We start from the raw sequence: 22685 nt of genomic DNA, 5'->3' as shown, positions 1-22685 counted from the left end.
CCTTGCTAAAGGTGCTTACTGTTCCAGCCATACCAACTGCCTGAGCCAGCTACTTACATTCATCTGGTGTCATGTCAGCTATAGAACCCTTTCCCCCAATGGCCCTGTTCTCAAAGTATTCTTTTCTCCAAAGATTCTATTTCTCTACTCCTTCTTTGAACCCTGGACAAACTCAGTGATCTCTATGAATCCTGTTTCCTGCATCCAATTTGCTACTTTATTATTTATTATTATCTTGGTGGTGATGTAGGCCTTATTTTTTTCATAACCTGCATTTATTCCACCACTGAAAAGCTCTGAGAACAGCTCCTGACAAACAGAAGTTGATAATTAATAAATTAATAAATTTAAATGCTCTAAGTCCTAGCTTAAATTCCAGCTCTCCATGACCTTCATATCCCAAGCACATGGATCAAACTTTCCACTGCTTGTGTTTCTCAAAGCAAAAGTGAGACATTTTGGCTTGTCCCTCATCAAATCATGCTGAGGCTTCACTAAGAGAATTGTATATGAAAATCTCTGGCATAAAGTAGAATTTTTAAAATGTGAAGTTTGTTCACAGATGGTACTAGAATGGCTAAGAAAAGAAATCTGCTTGTTTTGATATTTTCAGCAGAAAGAATCAAGAAACATTTGTAAACACCAGCTCGGCACCGAGCCCAAGAAACATGCGTGGGCAGAGGGTAACTGCCCTAAACAAGTAACAAAGCCTTAAGAGCAATAGATCCAATGGTTGTGGGTTACACTTCCCAGGAGAAGTATTTAGAAGATACAGGAGGAAGGAACCAGCAGATACCCTTGTCTAATGCGTATTCGAACTAACCAGACAGAGAAGATATTACCAACAAGGCAGAGGACCTCGGCAGTCTTCACCCAACTTCCCCGGCGGGTGAATCCTACTCACAGTACATCCACAGAACCAGGGCCTGCCATTATTTGTATGGTAGCGAATTGTAGCTAGCAACTTGCCTGGATTAAGAGCTAGCTAGACAGCTAGTGAAGTGTATTTGTAGGGGCATTTGAGGGAGTGTTTGTAGACAAGATTGGGATGAGAGTTGGTAGAAATAGGAGGGCAGGGATCTGCCTTTGGTGTCCGTGGGTATCTGTGCACTATGCAATTGGCTGGAGATGAGAGAACGAACTCTCTCTCTCTCTCGTCTGTGTGTGTGTGTGTGTGTGTGTGTGTGTGTGTGTGTGTGTGTGTGTGTGTCTGTCTGTCTGTCTGTCTGTCTGTCTGTCTGCCTGTCTGCCTGCCTGTCCCCTGACACTCTTCTTGTCTTTGGGCACTACCTCTCCTGCTCTCTAGTCTTTGGACTCCAGTGCTTGAGGTCTCTGAGTCATAAGACCTTTGGCCACCGACAGAACAGCAGCAGTGGCTTGCCTGGTTGCGAGGTCTTTGCATTGGCATGAAGCCGGGCTACCAGCACCAGCTGCACTCTAGCCTTCCAATGGACTATTATGGTGCTCTCTGCATCAATCCTCACTTGTACGCATCTACATTTTATGTCTCTGTCCATCTTGTTGCTGCTTTCCCCAGTATAGTCAATTGTAACTGCAATACTTACTCAGGTTTCATCCGCTTTCACGTGCATTGTGTGTGTGTGTGTGTGTGTGTGTGTGTGTGTGTGTGTGTGTGTGCGCGCGCGCGCGCGCGCGTGTGTGCCCAAGTGCTATGCACACACACCTACATAGTACTGAGATGTTTGTAACATAAAATTGAATAGTGAAAGACAATAAAAAAAACTTCACAAAGCTGACAAAAGTATGTTTATTTCTCATATCAGGATGAAGGAGCAGATTTAATGTAATGTTACAAATAATGTCATGAAACACAGACAGAAAGCCATGAGACTTACCTAAGTGGACACAGCTCTTAGGAGTCAAGCTTGAACTACAGGTCTCTGACATTACCTTAGGATGGCAGCAGGGTGGGGCGCAGGGAGGGCGGCAGCCTTGGGAGTTAGTGGGCTTTGTCCCCACATGTAATTTACTACAGACAGGTTTGTTGCTGCTGCTGCTGCTGTTGTTGTTTTCCCCCAAACAACTGATAGCTGGTTTCCTTGAATTTGCCAGAACATTGGAGCTCTAGCATATCTTTTTTCCCCCCCTCAGGAAAAAAAGAGGCCTGTTTCCCCCAGGAAGCTCTGCTGTTCTTACACGGCCAGTTCTCAGTCACATCTTTGGGCTGCCAGCTAGACTCCTGCAAAGCAAAGAAAGCAAAAAGGTTTCAAAAACGGGGGGTGTTGGGGGGGCATGGAGAAGGCTAAGCAGCCTGGGAAGAATCATGGGGAAGAAAGTGACTGTTGTCCTTCTCTCTGAAGCTCCCTTTTGTTGCCCAGTCTCACTGAAAGCAGTGGGATTTGAACCTCAGCCAAGAGACAAAGGGCTTTTTTTGGCTAAGAGAAGCAATTGTGGTCACTATGGGCCAAAACCGGAGGGAAGCATTTTCTGTGGTAACGGGGCCTAGCATTGGTGACTGCAGGATGTAATTTAAGTCTAGGATGCACCTGTTCTATTTTAGGCAGACCCATGTGATACAGCCACAACCCAGCCCCCACGACCTCCAAAACTATTAGAAGCATCACTCATTCTGGGCATTCATTTTCTTTATCTCTCACTTTTTTGGCTGTACAATTTAGTAATTAAGAATATAGCCTTGAGCTAGCTATAGTGTGCACACCTGCAATCCCACCCAGCAGGAGGTTGGGAGAGGAGGACCCTGAACTGAAGGCACCTGGGGTACTATAGCAATACCCTGTCTGAAACCAAAACCAAAACAAAGGTAGCCTTGAAATAGGAGACAGTTTCATCAATGCATTTAAGTATCCACTCACGGTCTGGCACTTCTCCATAGTATTAGGGCAGCAGGGAGTCAAGCCCTCTCCTCAAGGTCACCAGTGGCTTGAGAGCTTGAGAGCGGAAGGAGTGTGTATTGTGGGGGGTGGAGGTGGAGAGTAATCATGACAACTAAATTACAGGGTGTGCTAGAGTGTTGAGTGCTGTGGGCAAAAGACGGTGTGTAGCAGAGAAAGAGATCTAGAGAATGATGGACCGAAGACTTTTGGATACAGTACAGCATTAACATATGCTTATCAAGGTAGGCCTCACTGAGGAAGCCTCACATGAGCAGAGACTAAGGCAAATGTGAGGTTGCGTAGGCCATGTGCATATGGAGGAAGAGGAAAAATCACACAGTGAGTGAATAGTTAGAGACAGGATTATAAGGAAGGAGCCATGCCTGTTTCGCTCACAGTCAGTAGTGAAGTCCAGGAGGTAGGCACAGAAAAAGAGAGGAATGGTGGAATGTAGTCAGAAACTTGTTTCTCATTTCAGTTCCTCCACGATTTGAATTCTATATACTCCTTATCTCTGGTTCTCACTACACCCTTTTATAGGTGCAACACATATGTTTAAGAAGATGACCAAAGGGGTTGGGGATTTAGCTCAGTGGTAGAGCGCTTGCCTAGCAAGCGCAAGGCCCTGAGTTCGGTCCTCAGCTCCGAAAAAAAAAAAAAAAAAAAAAAAAGAAAAAGAAGAAGATGACCAAAAAGGTTTCAAAAACGGGGAGCATGGAGAAGGCTAAGCAGACTGGGAAGAGTCATGGGGAAGGAAGTGACTGTTGTCCCCTTTGCCTCTGACTTCTATATATGACATTCCCCCTAAACTTTCCTTCGGGTCTTTGGCAAACTCTTCTTCTTGATGGCAACCCAACCAGACATTTTTCTCTCTTCTCCAAATACACACAGCACTTGAAAGTGGATGTTTATAATGGCTGAATTTTGGCATGCTCTGACGTTTCTCTGCCTGTTGTTCATCCCTAGTAATTCTGACAGTTATTCTGCTTGTTTAGATAATACTAGTTCCTCTAACAAATTGCCTCCATATTTTGGTGGATTAACAAAATAAAAGTTTCTTTCTTTAATGAGAATGTAGTATGGGCTGTCTCCCTTAGTAGAACTCCGTGTAGGGGTTCAGGGATCCCATGTCTCTCCTTGTAGCAGTCTTCTGCTTCTCATCAGACAAGGAAAAGCATGATAGAATGACTTGAATATATATGTTTTTATATCCCCTTTTCATTCTGAATATCAATAAGCTGGTCTCTCTCTGTACCAAAACAACAAGGAGGTGTAGTTCCCAGCTGGACAATTCCTTCCTGGAGTCTGCTCTAGAATGTTAGAGAAATAAAGACAGGATGGTACATGGATAGAGTTAGAGATGAAAACGTTTAAAAAATTGATGATTCATATTATAGTATGCTTCTGTGCTGGGAATTACAAATAGATGTAGCTCACATTGATACAGATATAATTTTCAACACAAAGTAAAACATTATATCTATAAATACATACTATAAATATAATAGTTGCTTGTTTGTTTGATTGCATAGGGTCTCTCTATTTGCCTCTGATTGACCATTGGGTAGATCAGAATAGCCTTGAACTTGTGGTCTTCTTCCTTCTACCTCCTAAGTACTGTGGTTATAGGCATCATCTACACCAGCAATAGTCTTTGTTATCTTTAATAATTTACTTTTAATTTATGAGTTTATTTTGCTACATGTATGTCTGTTCTCCATAAGTATGCCTGGTGTCCAGGGAAGCCAGAAAAGAGCATTGGATCTGCTGGAATTCAAGTTATGGTTAGAAACCTTTATGTGGATGCTAAGAGCATAACCCAGGTCCCCCATAAGAGCAGCATCTACTCTTAAGCAGCAAAGCATTTCTCCAAACTTGAATTTTTGCTTTTGAGATGGGAAAACTTGGTTTTAAACCATTAAGGACTAATAATAAGTTAAACTCCATGAGCACTGATTGTCAAATGGACCAAAGCGTTCACATGAAACATTTTTGCAAGTTGATAAAGTTGTTGATCAAAGCTTGAGTCTATCTAGGCTTGTCTAACTCTCAAGTTCATATTCAATTCCATCTGCTACTACTTCAATGATTTCTTCATCTTTCATGGAATCTTACAGGATAATGGATGCTAACATTTAAGAAGTACTTCTCCAGAGAGAAACCCGTGGAAGACTAGGAGAAATTACGGAGCCAGGGGAGTCAAGAACACTGGGAGAACATGGCCTACTAAATCAACTAAGCAGGGCTCATAGGGGCTTACAGAGATTGAAGCAGCAATTATGGAGCCCAAATGGGTCTGTGCTAGGTCGTCTGCAACTATGCTACTGTTATTAGCACATTGTTTTGTGGGCCCCTTAACTGTAGAAGTAGGGTTGTCTCTGGCTCTTTTGTCTACTCTTGGAACCCTTTTTCTCCTGCCAAGCTCTGATGTGAGGGTTTGTGCCTGTTCTTAATGCAGCATGTTATTCTGCCTTTGCTTGTTATACCTGGGAGGTCTGCTCTTTTCTGAAGGGAAATAGAGGAGGAGTGGATTGGGGGATGAAGAAAGGTTGGGGATGGAACTGAGAAAAGTGGGAAAAGGGGAAACTTCCTTTAGGGTGTAGCATATGAGAGAAGAATAAAAACCTGATGTGCTTATTCTTATTTTTTATTTCTTTGTACATATAATGTTTAACTCATACTGTATAATGGTTTATATTTATGTGTATGTGTATCTATATATGTGAATATTCTATACATATAATACATGATTTTACATATATATGTAGATATAGGCACATTTTACACAATATATTAAGAATACAAATGAATATATATGTGAATACTTACATAATATATCCTTTGATATGTATGTGTAGTACACATAGTATGTGTATGTTTATATGTGTATGTTTAAAGATCCATATTCCCAAATGTATATATACACATGTGTATGTATATAATAGGATGTATATAAATATATCTAATCTATTTATTTAAATTATATACGGATATACTCTTCTTTATAATTTTTTAAAATTCATTTTACATCCTGATCGCTGCCCCCCTCCTTGTCACCCCCTCCTACAGTTCCTCTTCTTATCTCCCAAACCCTTCACCTCTGAGAGGGTACAGAGCCCCAGGGTATCCCCCACCCTGGCACATCAGGTCTCTGTAAGGCTAAGCACGGCCTCTCCCAATGAGACCTGACAAGGTAACCCAGCTAGAAGAACACACATAGGTAACAGCTTTCAGGTTAGCACGAGTTCCAGTTGTTTGGAACCCACCTGAAGACCGACCTGCACATCTGCTACATATACTTGGGGTGCGGGGGACCAGGCCCAGCCCTTGTCTGTTCTTTGGTTGGTGGTTCAATCTCTGAAAGCCCCCAAGGGTTCAAGTTTGTTGACTCTTGGTCTTCCCGTAGAGTTCCTATCTCTTTCAGTGCCCTCTGCCCTTCCCCCAACTCTTTAATAAGATTACCTGAGCTCCACTCAGTTTGGCTGTAGGTCTCTCCATTCGTTTGAGTCAGCTGCTGAGTGGAGCCTCTCAGAGGTCAGCTATGGTAGACTCCTCTCTGCAAGGACAGCAGAGTATCATGAATGGTGTCAGGGATTGGTGCTTGCCCATGGGATTGTTTTTTAGTTGGGGATTTTATTGCTTGGCACTTCCCTCAGTCTCTGCTCCATCCCTTATCCCTGTTTTCTTGCAGACAGGATAAATTTTGCATGTAAGGTACTGTGGGTGGGTTGGTGTCCCAATCGCTCCACTGAGGTTTCTGCCTGGCTACACAGATTATATGAATGTTTATATGTATATTTAAAGATCCATACTTCTAAATATTATATATGTGTATGTACATATATAAATGATGTGTATAAATATGTTTAATATGATATATTTAAATTATATATTAATGTATTTTAAAATATATTTAACCACAATAGATTATTATTAAATATACACAAGCATGCACACGTGCGTACACACACACACACACACACACACACACACACACAGAGTTCCATTATTACATTCTTTTTATAGTTAAGTGAGCCGAGGGAGAAAGAAGCAAAGTAACTCATTTAAGGCCTTACAGGGAACAATGCCCTGAGCATGTGAGCTGAGACAGAACATGAAGCATGGTTTGCCACCTATGCTAAATCTCCAGCTTGGTTGGACTGTTTGCCTATGCTGCCATGAAATAAGGAGATCATTGAGGCCAGAACTCTGCCATATTCACTGCTATATTCACTGTACCTAACAGCAAGAGATAAACTCTGTTAAACATTCATCGCACTGAAGTGATGAGGTTAGAAAAAAGATTATTAGCAAGAAAAGGCATGCAGTTTAGAGGCTGAGGGCTTAGAGAAGGAGTGACAAGTCCTGCCAGAGAAAGGCAGCATTTCAAGAAGCAAATTGAAGTCCAAGTGTTTGGTGAACTTTCACTGTTTGTCTTTCTGGGAAACTTCTGTGGTTCTGGCTGTGCTCCACTGCTGAAGAGCCACACGCAGCCGAGACCATTCCACTTCACCTAGCCCACTGAGAATGACCTTCTAACCCTCTTCAGCTGTGCCTCTCAGCCAAGCATTGCTCAAAAACCCCAGAGACGGGCAAATATTTTTCTCTTTGAATTGGAATCTTGAGGAAAACATCTGAGGCAGAAGGAAAACCCAAGTCTATCCAAGCTCATTTATGATTGAGACATCATCAAAAATGGAACCTACTTGAGGAAAGCATTATGGTTTCCTGATGAGGTGACACTGATTCACAATAAATAATTAATATTTATGACAGATTGTAGATGACAGGAACACAGTCATGCTGGCTACATTGGTTAATTGATTCAATTGGAGGCATTTAAATCATACTCATTTTGTTCCAAGTAAAAAGAAGTAGGTTATATGCAGTATTGGCTTTCGTTTGTGTTGCCATCTTACTTTTAATGAACTTATACTTTTTGTGAAGATGGCATATTACATCTATACTTTGTTCTGTTTCAAACAAATAAAAGTAGAGAAATATACATAAATGTATATTGTGTGTGTATGTTTATGTATGCACGGGTTCAACAAGGAATAAAGAGGAAGAAATGTTCTCTGTTTGGAGGATGAATAAAACAGACAGGAATGAGTAAGGGGGCTATGGGAAAAGTGTATTTTTGGGGCTGAAGTCCATCTAACAGGTTTGGCATTTTAGGCCTCCCATAGTGTGACTGTCATAAAGGTTACCTCATCCATGATGGAGAGCCAGGACCAGACACTGCTCAGAGGCAGTAGACAGTTCTAGTGTATTTTCTCATTCGTGAAGAATGGATTCCTGTTGCATTCCTTATCTGCCTTCACGGACTTTACCAGCCTCCAACTTGAGAGACCTTAAAACACAGAGATAATAAGCTTGAGGCCATAAATGGAACCAAGCAATAGCAAACTTGCAGACTGCATATATAACATTATTGGTGCATGAGAAAAGGGATCCAGGATGATGCAGAGAGAGTAGGAGTCCAATACTCAAGTAAGAGGATGGCAAGCATCAAATCATTAAGTATAGCAGAAATAATATGCATGAAGCCTTTAACTAATTAACTCAAGGCTTAGTCCTATTCTTATTTTTTAGCCTACTCTTAATGAGCTAAAAATCAGGAACCAGACATTCTAGATATGACTGCATTATAGGTAGAGTGAAATAGATAGAACAGGTTAATTGCCCAAGAAGCAGTTATATCTTAAGGTACCTTGTGGTCTCCAAGCTGTAAAAGTGTTCTCCTGTTACCATTCATGTCCAAGGCCACAAAAGTAACTCTTGGATCAGAAGATGCTATGCTGGATTCAAGAAGACCCAGCACATCATAGAGGATGATACAAATTATAAATGCTCAAAAGGGGGGCCCAGATTCCTTTGTTCACTCAACACTTAGAAGGATATCAGGAGGATCAAGCAGGAGACTAGGGAATTTTGGAACTCTGTCAGAAAAAGATAGGCTTGGAGCAACATCAAATAGCTATTAGACAATTAGAGATTCAGTTCAGTAAGGAAATAGCTACTTGCTTGATTAAGACTGAAACTCACCCTTCAAAGAGTTCTGATTCAAGGTTGGCGTGACAATAGATTTTTAAATGTTTTATTTTCTTCAGTGTAAATATCCACAAAGAATCCGCTGTTTTGTAAAGAATATCTCCAATACAATAATCAAATCAACACATTTTATCTTTAAAGGAACAAAGAAACAGGGAACATACAGGAAGCAAAAAGAACTTTAACAGTTTTCTGAGAAGGGCTGGCAAGATGACTGCTAACTAGATAGCTCAGTAGGTAAAGGTGTTCACAGAGTCCTCAGATCTAGCAACCAGAATTATATCACAAGACCCCACAGAAAGGTAGGAGGAAAGAACCAATACTTCAGTGTTGTCCTGTGACCTCCACATGAATTCGGTGAAATATGAGTCCCCACACAAACATTAGAAACTTACAAAAAACAATAGCAACAGTAATAAGTTCTCAGAAAGATTAAAGCTACTGCATTCAGGAAGAAGGACAAATTCTACTTCAAGAGAACAATAAAAAAAGAAGAAATTAGCAAAATTAAAATTATAAGACCAGAAGAATAAATGTTTAAAAACTCAACATATTTGGACAATAACACTAAAGAAACTGAGACAAAAGTTTAAAGAGCTAAAAGTAGGAATTTAAAAAGAAAACAGAGGATCTGTGCAGGAGAAGAGATAGCTAATTATTAAGAATTCTATCCTCCCCAGCCTTCGGCTAGCATGCAAACTTCTTGACCCTGACTCTAATGGCCTGTTTTCAACAGGAAGTAGTTACAGAAGAGAATACATCATCCCTTGGCCCCCAACAGGTTGAAATGCTAGCTCAAAATGAAAGTCCCTGGCATAGCGGACACAATGGTAACCTCTACTGACATTGGCATACCAGGAAAGTGGGCCCAGATCTACCAACAGGTATATTAATTTACTAAAATAGTTCAACAATAAGATAGAGCAGTCCTGCTTTATGCAGAACAAGGAGGTATTGTGTGGCCTTAAGAGAAAGTTGTTGTTTCTATATAAACCACTCAGGAATCATCAAAGACAATCTGACTGTACTAAAGAAACACTGCAAAAAGGGACCTGAGATAAAACAAAGGAACTAGTGCCCATTCTCATTTCCAGACTCCTCATACATAATAACTCTGATGTCACCCATCACAAGGCCTTTGGCCTTTCTGCTTCTCTAATTACTGTTGTATCTTGCATCACTGATGCCTTAACTAAATAATAATTCTTGCCTGGATACCATTAAGCTGATGGTTTATTAGATCCCAATATAAACAGGTACCCATCACAAAGTCAAGGATCTGACTCAGAATACAACTCAAGGGGGGTGGGGGTAGTGAGAACAACCAAAACAGGAACGAGAACAATACACCTGCCAGTTAATGGGAAACCAAAACAGGGAAAACATACATTTTAGGTTAAGAACTCTGTTTGCAGTAAAGAAGAAGTTCCTGCTTGTTCTGTTTGTTTGACCCATCTGCACCAGATGTGCTTGATCACATGTGGGCAGGAAGTACGTGGGCAGGAACTATGTACCCTTGCCCCTGATTGGATGTAAGTGGAACATATGTAGGCAGAAAATATGTGAGGATATACATTTGTCCCTGATTAGACTTGACTGGAAATGCAGTGGCCTTGTGTGAGTAACCATTTACTGGGAACCTGGGTATGGACCTGGCCAGAGTCCTTCCACCTGGTCAGTATTTAATTAACACTTCCTTCAAATTTGAATAAAAATAAGAATTCTACCAATATAAGATAAATAAAAACACAGCAAAACAAAAAATGAAATTTAGGGGGGAAGGAGGGTGTGAGGTGTGTGGGTCAGTGGTAGAGTACTTGTCTAGTATGTGTGAGGCCCTAGGTTCCATCCCCAGTACTGGAAGAGAAGAAGGGAGATGTTCTGACATTGACAATATACATAGTCTCATGCTGCTGGGTTCTGGGGACCTGGCCCCTCCCATCCCACCATTTACTCTCATAACTGGCAGCCTGCTAGAAACTCTTCATTCATAAACAGACTTGGGATGAGCTCAGAGAGGTCCAATGACTGCCGAAAGCCTACAGTGGTGCTCCTGTTTTAGCAGCCACACCCTACCCAGAACTTCCTTCCTCATCACCCCAGAGATACACTGGGGTAAATCTTGTTATAATTCTCACTTGGTAGAGGACAGAGAGGCTCAGAGAAGAGAATAAATGGGCCCAATGTTGCCCAGCCACCACATAGGGAGCTGACAATAACCCAGGTTTGCCTCTGCAGCAAGTGCCCTTTACAAGTATTTTTTTAAGTTCCCAGAATTGAGAGTCTATGGACTAAAAGGCCCCACTGGGGACACATTTGACTCTGACAAATGAACCCAGACTGTCATCAAGGTATATCAGTACAACGCTTTAGAACACAGAAAGGGGCAAAGGAAAACCATGTAGGTACACATTCATCAGAACTATATGAACATAACATGACACTTGGTTCTAGGAAATCATGCAGAGAACTGATTAGAAGTTCATACTTAGGGAAACCAAATGAGAAGGAACAAAGTGTTTCCAAACTGACACCTTTACGAGTTACTGTCCAGTGAATTCTCATCCTGAGAGATGTATAGTATTTTTTTCTCAAACAAGGCAATAAATCTAAAAGACAGAGCAGAAGAGCTCTTGGTAGATGCAGAGGTGGCTGATGATGGTGGCAAATGTGTATTCTAACAGCTGCTCTCCCATGCCCACAGAGAAAATAGTCCAGACACCTCCCACTATGCTCTACTTCATCAAATGTCATCATCTTCCAAAGGTACTAAGACAGGTACTAAGTCCTTAACTCATGGGCCCTTAGAGAAGCATGTAAGATTCAAACTACAACACAGAAAAATGCATTCCTTATTTAAACAAAAGCTGAGAACTATTTTGAAAGTGTCAGAAAATTAGCCTGATTTCGGAACAAGAAGAAATAATGTGGAAAAACTAAAAAACCCAAACTATAGTAGTATATTCATGTTGCCTAGAAATACAGAAGTACCTTCCAAAAATAAAACAGAGCCAGGAGCAATCAATGGCTCTTGTAAAAAGTAGAATCCATTTTCTGCAGGACAAGAATCGTGATAGGTTGTTCAACCCAAAGTGGTTAGCCCTAAGCACATGTATTCATGAGGAACACTAAATGGTCTAAGAAAGATGTGATTTATTTAAATTTTAATAATATACACTACATATTAGGTTTAGACTCAATCAATAGACACAGATAGTAAGAAAATAACAAATATAACACTCTATACTTTTCTAATTAGGAGATTTTGCAGGTAGATTGACCTCTACGGTTGATCTATTAATAGTCAAGGTACTAGGATCCATCTAGATTTCTTTCTGCCCTTCCAGAAAACATGGTTTCCTAGGCCCCAAGATGCTATCTTTACAACACCAAAAATCATATCCAAGATTTGTTAGCAGACAGAAAGGGGCAAAGAATTTTTAATTTTTTCTTTTTAAAACTATTTATTATTTATTGATTATTTTTGTCCATGCATGAGTTTCCTTGTGCTACAAGTGCACAGGTGCCCATTGAGTTGAGAATACACTGCCCAACTAGAAAAAATTTCCTGAACAAAACACCAATGGCTTATGCTTTAAGATCAAGAATCGACAAATGGGATCTCATAAAACTGCAAAACTTCTGTAAGGCAAAGGACACTGTGGTTAGGACAAAACGGCAACCGACAGATTGGGAAAAGATCTTTACCAGTCCTACAACAGATAGAGGCCTTATATCCAAAATATACAAAGAACTCAAGAAGTTAGACTGCAGGGAGACAAATAACCCTATCAAAAAATGGGGTTCAGAGCTAAACAAAGAATTCACAGCTGAGGAATGCCGAATGGCTGAGAAACACCTAAAGAAATGTTCAACATCTTTAGTCATAAGGGAAATGCAAATCAAAACAACCCTGAGATTTCACCTCACACCAGTGAGAATGGCTAAGATCAAAAACTCAGGTGACAGCAGATGCTGGCGAGGATGCGGAGAAAGAGGAACACTCCTCCATTGTTGGTGGGATTGCAGAATGGTACAACCATTCTGGAAATCAGTCTGGAGGTTCCTCAGAAAATTGGACATTGAACTGCCTGAGGATTCAGCTATACCTCTCTTGGGCATATACCCAAAAGATGCCCCAACATATAAAAAAGACACGTGCTCCACTATGTTCATCGCAGCCTTATTTATAATAGCCAAAAGCTGGAAAGAACCCAGATGCCCTTCAACAGAGGAATGGATACAGAAAATGTGGTACATCTACACAATGGAATATTACTCAGCTATCAAAAACAGTGACTTTATGAAATTCGTAGGCAAATGGTTGGAACTGGAAAATATCATCCTGAGTGAGCTAACCCAATCACAGAAAGACATACATGGTATGCACTCATTGATAAGTGGCTATTAGCCCAAATGCTTGAATTACCTTAGATGCCTAGAACAAATGAAACTCAAGACGGATGATCAAAATGTGAATGCTTCACTCCTTCTTTAAAAGGGGAACAAGAATACCCTTGGCAGGGAATAGAGAGGCAAAGATTAAAACAGAGACTGAAGGAACACCCATTCAGAACCTGCCCCACATGTGGCCCATATATATACAGCCACCCAATTAGACAAGATGGATGATGCAAAGAAGTGCAGACTGACAGGAGCCGGATGTAGATCGCTCCTGAGAGACACAGCCAGAATACAGCAAATACAGAGGCGAATGCCAGCAGCAAACCACTGAACTGAGAATAGGACCCCCGTTGAAGGAATCAGAGAAAGAACTGGAAGAGCTTGAAGGGGCTCGTGACCCCATATGTACAACAATGCCAAGCAACCAGAGCTTCCAGGGACTAAGCCACTACCCAAAGACTATACATGGACTGACCCTGGACTCTGACCTCATAGGTAGCAATGAATATCCTAGTAAGATCACCAGTGGAAGGGGAAGCCCTGGGTCCTGCTAAGACTGAACCCCCAGTGAACTAGACTGTTGGGGGGAGGGCGGCAATGGGGGGAGGGGTGGGAGGGGAACACCCATAAGGAAGGGGAGGGGGGAGGGAGATGTTTGCCTGGAAACCGGGAAAGGGAATAACACTCGAAATGTATATAAGAAATACTCAAGTTAATAAAAAAAAATTCTGAACAAAATATTAGGAAATTAAGTTAATAAAAAAAATAAATTAAAAAAAAAAAAGAATACACTGCCCAGATCCTATAGAACTGGAAAGACAAGTAGCTGTGAGACACCTGATACAGCTTCTGAACTTGGCTCCTCCCAAGAGCAATATGCAGTCGGGACCACTGAGCCATGTCTCTAGTTCTTTGTTCCTATTTGTAAGATTTTATTTCTTAGTAATTAGACATAGTACTACTGCTACTTAATTTTAATGCCAAATTTTTATGCTGAGAGCATACCTATTACATGGACACCTAGGCCTATCTATTAATGTCCATAAAAATCCAACTCCAGATCTTCAGATATAAGTATAGTTCTCTTCCATCCTCAAAGAAGCTTCACATAGCAGCAGAAACCATTACAGAAAACCAAAACTGGTCATAGTGAGGAGATCACCTCATCATGGATACCTAGCTCCAGTTGATACATGTATAACACAACCTAAGCTCAGGGAACATTTGGGAAGACAGAGCAGAAAGATTGTAAGAACCAGAAGATCAAACAGACAATCTCCTAAAACTTACAGGAAACAAGATGGCTGCATAAACAAGAGCAGAACAATGGTATCACCCAGGAACAAGCTAAAGTGGAAATGGGAGGTCTCAACAGGCCCCACACCAAGACAAAAAATGAAGCAGGCTGAGAAGAGAGGCAGAATTAATCTTCTCTGGAAAGGAGTCCTTTAACTGGGTATCCAAAAAAATCAAGTGATCAGCCCGTGAATTATATACATACAAGCAATACTGTATTTTGACTAAAATTAAAACCATCAGATTTTCAGCATTAAGAGAGAAGACCTGGACTACAGTCAGCAGTTATGTGATATGGACCCCCAGTGTACAATAACATCCTTATGGTACTTAGCAATTATCATTGGCGACAGGGGAAGGAAACAAGATAAATAGAAGACAGAAAAGAGGCCCAAGGATAATGGCTTATCTGTTCTTCAAGAAACACAATTTGAAATAAAAGAACCAGACATTTGTTTAGCCATATTACATCTGATAAATAGGAAGAGAGGCACATGTATGTAGTTTACCATCTCCTTTATTTAAAAAAAAGATATTGTATTGTTATCAATATGATTCTGAGGACTATTAGCCATTAAAAAAGAAGGCTAAGATCCTTCAGACTCTGACTTTGTAAACAGTGATAGTCACATGTTGCTTAAGAATAGGCTGCATTCTGAAAAGTAGTTGTATGGCCATTTCATAATAGCACAGACGTCACAGAAGACACTTGAACAGATCTAAATGCTGTAGTCCAGTTAATTTAATATTTATTGTCAGTATAGTCAGTCTATTATGGACTGAAATGTTACACAGCTAGTGTTGTATGTTAAAAATGACAAGACTTGGCAAAGCTAGATGGACCATCTCTAGGTACTTATTATAGCATTTGTTTTTGTTTTTGCTACATTTAAAATATTTCACATAATTAATAACTGGGTTACTTTCCTTTTCCTTTTTTTTTCTTTTAATATTTTTATTCCACGTGACCAAGAGTAGTTCAGCCATGTTATATGGACCAAACTGACCTTGAGCTTACAGTACTGCTCTTGCTTTAGCTTCCTGAGTTCCAGGATAGCAAGCATATACTCCCCAGGGCCAGCATGCAGTTTGTTTTCAAAGTGTCAGGTCTTGCACATTTCTTTATTTAATTAATACAAAAAAGGTTATCTAAACCCATATATATTCACAAGCTACTTAAAAGAAATAGCTTCAATCCTCATTGTTTCCTATCTGACAATGCAGTTTTGAATCTTCACAATAAACTTGCAGAGTCACCAAAACATAAGCTTTTTTAAAGTGAAAATGTCAATTTGCATAAAAATCAATAATATAAATATTACCTCAAAATGATTTTTTAAACCCCAAGAAACATTTTTTTTATTCAGTAGTATTTCTTAAAGTAGTAAGTTTTCTTGTTTTGTCCTCCAAGAGGTGCATGTGCAAAATAGAGGCAAGATTACATTTCACTCCATGATTTCTTCTGCCTCCAATAGAATCATCACAGACCACTTCTGATACTGAAGGGACTAGCAGATATGCTAACGCTCAGACAGTCCTCCAAAGGAATGCAGTGATAGTACACAGGCAGCCTTCTCTCCAGCACACATCTGTCCCTTTCCATGTCTGTCTTCAGAATCTAGGGAATAAATCACAGCCAGCCCTTAGTTCATGTTGTGGTTTGCCCTGGAGTTATCTGTATTTTGATGCTAATTCCACTGCCCCAAGGACAGCTGCCTAGTCACATAATCAGGAATCAGGTGACTTCACCAGAACCTTCTCACCATTGAATTTGTAAAATACAGGTGAGAGGCAGATACAGGATAGAAGGAGGCCAGTCTTTGGAGGAGAAGGAAGGATGGGTGGGAGAGAAGTTTGAAGGAAGAAGAGGAGACTGGAATGGAAAGGAGGAGAGGAGGGGGGAGAGAGAGAAGCCATGGCAGGACAATATGGCAGGTGACATTAAGATTCCACACTGTATCTTTAAAGGTTGTTACAAATGTTCTTAAGGGATGGATGGTACTGGGCTTTGTGTATTTAGGTGGGCAATTATATCCTATCAATTGAATCTAAGGTTACTGTGTTGTGTGTTCTATAATGTATAGATTTAAGTGTAATGGAGTGTGGTGGTCTGGGCCACCTCAGAGTTGGGATGTGTTTCCACCAAGAATCTAGAAGATATCTTGGAGCACCATGGTGAAGGTAAAAGACAACAATACATTTTTTATTTTTTATATTTTTACAACAACAAGTTCAACTAAATCTCTTCTATCTGCGGATTCAAATATACCCTGACTTCTAGTTTGGAGTTTTTTTCTTTTTTAATTATGTTACTTTAGCTGCTTCCCTGACTGGAGTGGTCTGTGGGTTCGCAGGGAATGCCTGCTGGAGTTGGGGACTGAGATATGGCAATGAGTGGGGGGAGAGAAGTTAGGAGGGGAAGATGGGAGCAAAGAAGGAGAGGGAGGTGCAGCAGATGGTTTGCTACAGAACTGGGGATAAGACTTGGAGAGGAGATTCTGAGGAGCTGAGGGGAGGTAAAGACTGGCAGTTAGCCTGCTTCCCTAGCCATGTTGTCAAAAGGTAGACTTTTACTCACTTAAGAAAAAAGTCCGTTACTAATAACTAACATTAGGTGGACTATGTAATGATGACTGATCAGAAAGATTTATCCTAAACAATTCATTATAACATATTTTTACCCACCAATTTACTGGTTGTCATTTGAGCCTGTAAATTCTGGAAGATTTCATGTTTCTGGTTACCTGTACAAAGGCTACTGTGTTCTCCTATTGAGTCACACAGCAATTAAATGAAAACTCAAAATGCTCTCTTCATAGGTACAGGAGGCCATAGGAACATTCTTTGACTTCCTCATTGGCAAGGACCTGTTTATTGAGTAACCATCCCTGAGTCCACCAGCTCCACAGATCTCTGCTTAGTCAACATTTGTACCACGACTGTTCTTACACTCGCTACCACTAGATTTAGAGGAAACAAGGCACTGCTTGTCTAAGGTTTCTATGGTAGTCCATGTTTGCTTGTTTTTTTAAAAGATGTTATTGTTATTATTATTAAGCATGTGTGTGTGTGTGTGTGTGTGTGTGTGTTATGAGGTATGTAAATTTGTGTGTGACTACAGAGGCCAGAAACATTTTTATTTCTCTAGAGTTCAACTTCTGGGGAACAGTGAACCACCTGCTGTGGATGCTGGGAACTGAATTCCGGTCCTCTGCAAGAGCATTGTGCACTCTTAGCAGCTCAGCCACCTCTCAGGCCCCAACTCCATTACACTTGAAAATTTCTCTGCAATATCTCTCCATGGTTGTTTATTTGTTCTTGTTTCTCTGCCTCAAGAGTATAATCTCCCAGAAGAAAGGTGCATGGCTTTAGTTAGGTAATTTTGCAAACATATAGCTCAGCACATCATATCAAGTAAGAGCTTAAAACTGTATCTTAAGAAATGATAAATGAAAGTCAGTATATGTCCCATGGCATTGTGCTAAACACTGACATTGCTGTCTGGCCAGGTAGAGTAAGGATCATTATGTTCCAAAGGCTTCCCTTACTATACCCGTTCTCGTTAATGTCTCTGTTGCTGTGATAAACTCTAACCAAAAAACAACTTGGGAGAGGAAATGGTTTCTTTGTCTTACAGGTTCTAGTCCATCATCTCTGGAACCCAACCCGTGCTGTGTCTATGTAAATGCCAGGGGTTGGGGGAGGGGGTGCAGTCGCAAAGGAGGATCTAATTGAAGACTGCCTGAGAGACCAAGGATTGCTGCAGACTACCCAATCAGGAACTGCTGTTTAGAAACCATGCTTTCTTGGGACCAATGGGGTGCAAGTGGAGGCTGTTAAAGGAACTCTGTTCAGAGAGCTTGCTGCAGCATTTCTCGCCTGCTTCCAGAGTCTTTGTCAATGACTCTTTTCCACCTCATCTCCAAACCCCTAGGGCAGGTAGGCTTATTCAGTGAGCAGTCCAGGGCATAGGCAACAGAACAGGAACCCGGAAGCAGGAACTGCAGGTTACTGTCTTCTTCCTAGGTCCATGTTTATCTACCTTTCTTACACACCTCAGTCTGACCAACCTGCTCAGGGGTGCCACCACCCTCATGAGGTGAGCTGCCTTTCTGCCCCCACCACCATTTCTTTGTGCTTTGCTTTTAAAAAAGAGAGAGAATAGACTCTCTCTTTTAGATAATTAGATAATTAATTAGATAATACAAGCCAACCACAGTTTCCTCTCCCTCCACTCCTCCCAGATTCTCCCCCACACCTCTCCTTTCCCCCAGACACACCCCCCTCTACATCCCTTCAGAACATAGCAAGGCCTCCAAGAGAGAACAACCAAATATGGCAAAAGAGCACATACAGTAAAACAAGGCAAAAGGCCTCACACCGAGTCTCACAAGACAGTCCAACAGGGAGAAAAGAATCTTAAGAGCAGTTAGAGTAGGCAGACAAGTCAAAGACATACACACTCCCACAATTAGGAATCCTACAAAAAGACCAAGCTAATAGGCACAACATATGCAAGACAGCCTGGTACAGACCCCTGCAGGCCCTGTCCATGTCACTTCAGTCTCTGTGAGCCCCTAGTACTCTGCTTAGTTGATTTACTGGGTCATATTGCCCTGCTATCTTCTCTACCCTCTGAATCGTATAATCTTTCCACCCTCTTCCATGGGATTCCCTGAGCTGCTAGGGAAGAGAGCGGATAGAGTGCTGTAATTTAGACCCTCCATCAACATAACAATTGGCTATGGGTCTCTGTATGAGCTGGACTCACTTGCATCACCTAAAAATCAAGATGTCCTCACAAATACACTCACAGGCAAATCTGAAGAAGTGAATTCTTCTATTGAATTTCCCTCTTCCCATGTGTGTTAACTTGGCAATAAAACTAACCAGACTGACATCTAATTTACAAAATTATAAAATGCCGCAAAAGTAATCTGACAGAATGTAACCCTTGTGTGTTTATTTGACAGTAAGTGCGTTTGGAATTTCCCTCCTCAGTGACATCAGAATTCAGAGGTTTCAATTCCTCGGAAATCTATTCTACAACCAACAGAAATCACAAGACATAGCAGTCCACACTGGACAAAAGAGGTGTAGGAATGACTAATGTATTGCCAGAAACCTTACAAGACCAACAGAAGTGGCGCCCAGAACAAAATTTCCTTCCAGTGTGCGGAAGCTTCTTCCACTCTCTGCTTTTCCAATAAATCCACATTGGACACAACCATTAATGTTAGCAGAGCTCAGTTCTTGAAAATATATGAGATTTTCTGAAGATTCCAGATCACAGGCTGAAGGATTTTAGGATGCATGACTCTTTAACCTTTTCCAGTCACCCTTCTCAAAATGAAACTATAAATAATTGGGAGTGTGTCTACATTGTATACATAACTTGATGTAATATATATATATATATATATATATTCAAGCATCCAAGTTATAAGCATCCTTGAGGACTTAAAATGTTAGTAAGTACACAAGTAACACAAGTGTTACTAAGTGTAGAAGATTGAATGATAACCCCCAAATTTCTTGACAACCCAGAACATCAGAATATTTGTAAATAGGGTCTTTTACATCTACAAAAAGAAGAAGCAAGATCATATACGAACATGAATTTGGGACAGAATCAGGTTGGTACAAGCTCAAAACCCTCAGAGCAAGCAGGAGCTAGGAGACGAAAGGAAGTACCCTCACATAAGCCCTTTTACAGGAAATATGCCAGATGATACCTTGAATTAGAACTTCTAGCCTCCACATCTGTGATATGCTAAACTTCTGTTCTGTCTTCTGTTTTAAAGACCCTATCTGTTGCATTTTGTTATGAAACTCCCAAAATACTCATATACCATTGAATTTAAAAACACCAAAACTGATCATCATATCATTTGATGAAAATGTTAAAAATGTTAATTGAAAAACATGATAAACCACTTTAACACTAGGATGTATGAAAAAAGAATTTAAAAAAAAAACCTATTAGTGAGATGGGAAATAGCTCAGTGAGTAAAGTGTTTGCCTTAAAAACAGAAGAACCATGTTTAATCTCTAGAACCCATGTTATAAAACAAACAAAGGTATATGCCAGTTGTAAGACCTTTCTGCCCCTACCATGCTCTCCTACCTATCCCAGGACCTTGACCAAGTAGGCACATACATAGCCACCTGAGATTGCATATCCTAGAAATGACGAAGATACCTCACCATCATGGCTTCCTAAACAACACCTGGAGAAGTATAACATCAACTGACAAGCTAATATAGAAAAGAGAGCTTCACAGGATCCCACACCTAGATAAACAATCGCAGGCAACTGAAGACTGATGAGAAAGGAGAACTAGTCTTTAGGAAGATCACCTAATTAGTGGTCACCAGCTCCAAGTGGTCAGTCCTGAAGTTATAAACATAAGTTACATTAAACAGAATGAGTAGGTTGTATTTACATATTTAGGAGTGTGTGTGTGTGTGTGTGTGTGTGTGTGTGTGTGTGTGTGTAACAATAAACAAAGAAAAAGAGTCTATGGTTTTGAAGGGGAACAAGAGAAATTACATGGAAGGGATTAGAAAGAAGAAATGGAAAGTGAATTGATGTAATTCAATTTCAATATTTTTTAAAAATCTGTGGACCATGAGGAAACACTATGATAATGTTGAGCTGACTCATATTATTTTTGTCAGTGAGATACTAACTTAATTAAGAAATCAATGAAAGGTAAAATGTGGACAATGGTAGACAGAAGAGACTGGTGCTGGTATAAATGGGTATGGAAGTACCAATTGGAATTGGAAAATTTTGTCTTTATCTGGGAAAATGGGCATAAAAAAGGAGTGAAATTTTTATTGAGTTCGAAATTCATTCTTTTTTATATTAATGTTTCTCTCTAAGGAAAAGTAAAATTATGAAAAACCAACAAAGTACACAATTTGAAGGACTCTGGAAGTAACCAGACCTCCTTGTAAAGGTCCTTTAGGGTAAATGGCTCATTGCTTCATTTTATGAGAAAGAGAGGTGGATTCTGGGTGATTCCGGGCTTTGCTGTTCAGGGAGTTAGATAATGAAGTCATTGAACTATTTACACATATGCTTGAAGGTTACAGAATACTGGAATGATGCCCTGAAGACTTAAAGAGTAAGGAAAGTCATTTTAGCAATTACCATCTGGCAAAGCCAACACTTCCACTGTTATTTAAACAACACCTTGGGAAACAAAAAGAGTCATGAGCTTGAAAAGAAAGGAGAATCAATCAAAACCCCCAGGGGCAGCAAAGGAAGCAGCACTAGGGGGCAGAATCATAAATTTTTGTTGTGCTTCTGGAGTAGACGCCTTCTTCACCATCCTTGCTGGGTTTCTTTCCACACTTTTCTTGCCTTTCGGTCTCTTTTGGTGCCACCACCTCTCCCCCTTTCTCTCTCAACATTGACATGCATCAGAGCATGGCCTCTCTGGACAGTTGCATATAATCTCGTGACTCTAAGTATCATCCATAAGCTACTGCCTCCCAAATCAGCTTCAGACCTGACTTCTTCCCTAATCTTCAGACTCATAATGTATCTATTTGATGTCTCCATTTAGTATTTAAAAAACATCTCTAGCTTAAGGTTTGAATTTTCCATTAATATTCTACTCTTCTGGCTTTGTTTAAAAAAAATTTAACCACATTTCTTAAAAGTAAAGTCCCCAAAATAGAGAATGATCACAAATTGGAAAAGCTATGTTCCACTTCTGAGTTAATTCAAGGCATTTCTTATCGTGGTCTGTGTTACATACATACACTATGCCTACTGTCTGTGTCTCCACATGACAAGATTCAGGAACACAGGTGACTTATTGTGTTATTGATGTGCCATCATTGTCTAGGGCATTGCCTGGAATGTTTTAGACATTAGGAACATTGGATTAATAAATAAACTATATATAGAACTATAAATATATGCATAAATATGTATGCATGCAATATATTCATATGTATTTCTGATGGACACGATTCAAATGATAATATAGAATTATGTATAGTACCATCATATGCTCATTATGTTGATGTCAAGTTCCTACAGATGTGAGACAGTGGAGT

At 40.3% G+C, this 22685-nt stretch overlaps 1 long non-coding RNA gene across 1 annotated transcript in view; it reads right to left on the bottom strand.

Annotated features, from left to right (window-relative positions):
* Positions 1 to 1751: 1751 nt before the first annotated feature.
* Positions 1752 to 22685, bottom strand: part of LOC148001387 (uncharacterized) — a 61089-nt gene continuing 40155 nt past the window's right edge. The window contains exons 2-3 of the long non-coding RNA XR_015637482.1: positions 6318 to 6411; positions 1752 to 2200 (exon numbers count right to left, since the gene is read on the bottom strand). This is a non-coding gene — a long non-coding RNA (uncharacterized LOC148001387). The remainder of the gene's footprint in view (positions 2201 to 6317; positions 6412 to 22685) is intronic.

Source organism: Rattus norvegicus, chromosome 14, assembly GCF_021556685.1.
Source record: "Rattus norvegicus strain SHRSP/BbbUtx chromosome 14, alternate assembly SHRSP_T2T, whole genome shotgun sequence".
NCBI classification, from domain to species: domain Eukaryota; kingdom Metazoa; phylum Chordata; class Mammalia; order Rodentia; family Muridae; genus Rattus; species Rattus norvegicus.
The sequence above is the reverse complement of the archived record's forward strand: the minus strand, read 5'-3'. Positions and strand labels throughout refer to the sequence as shown.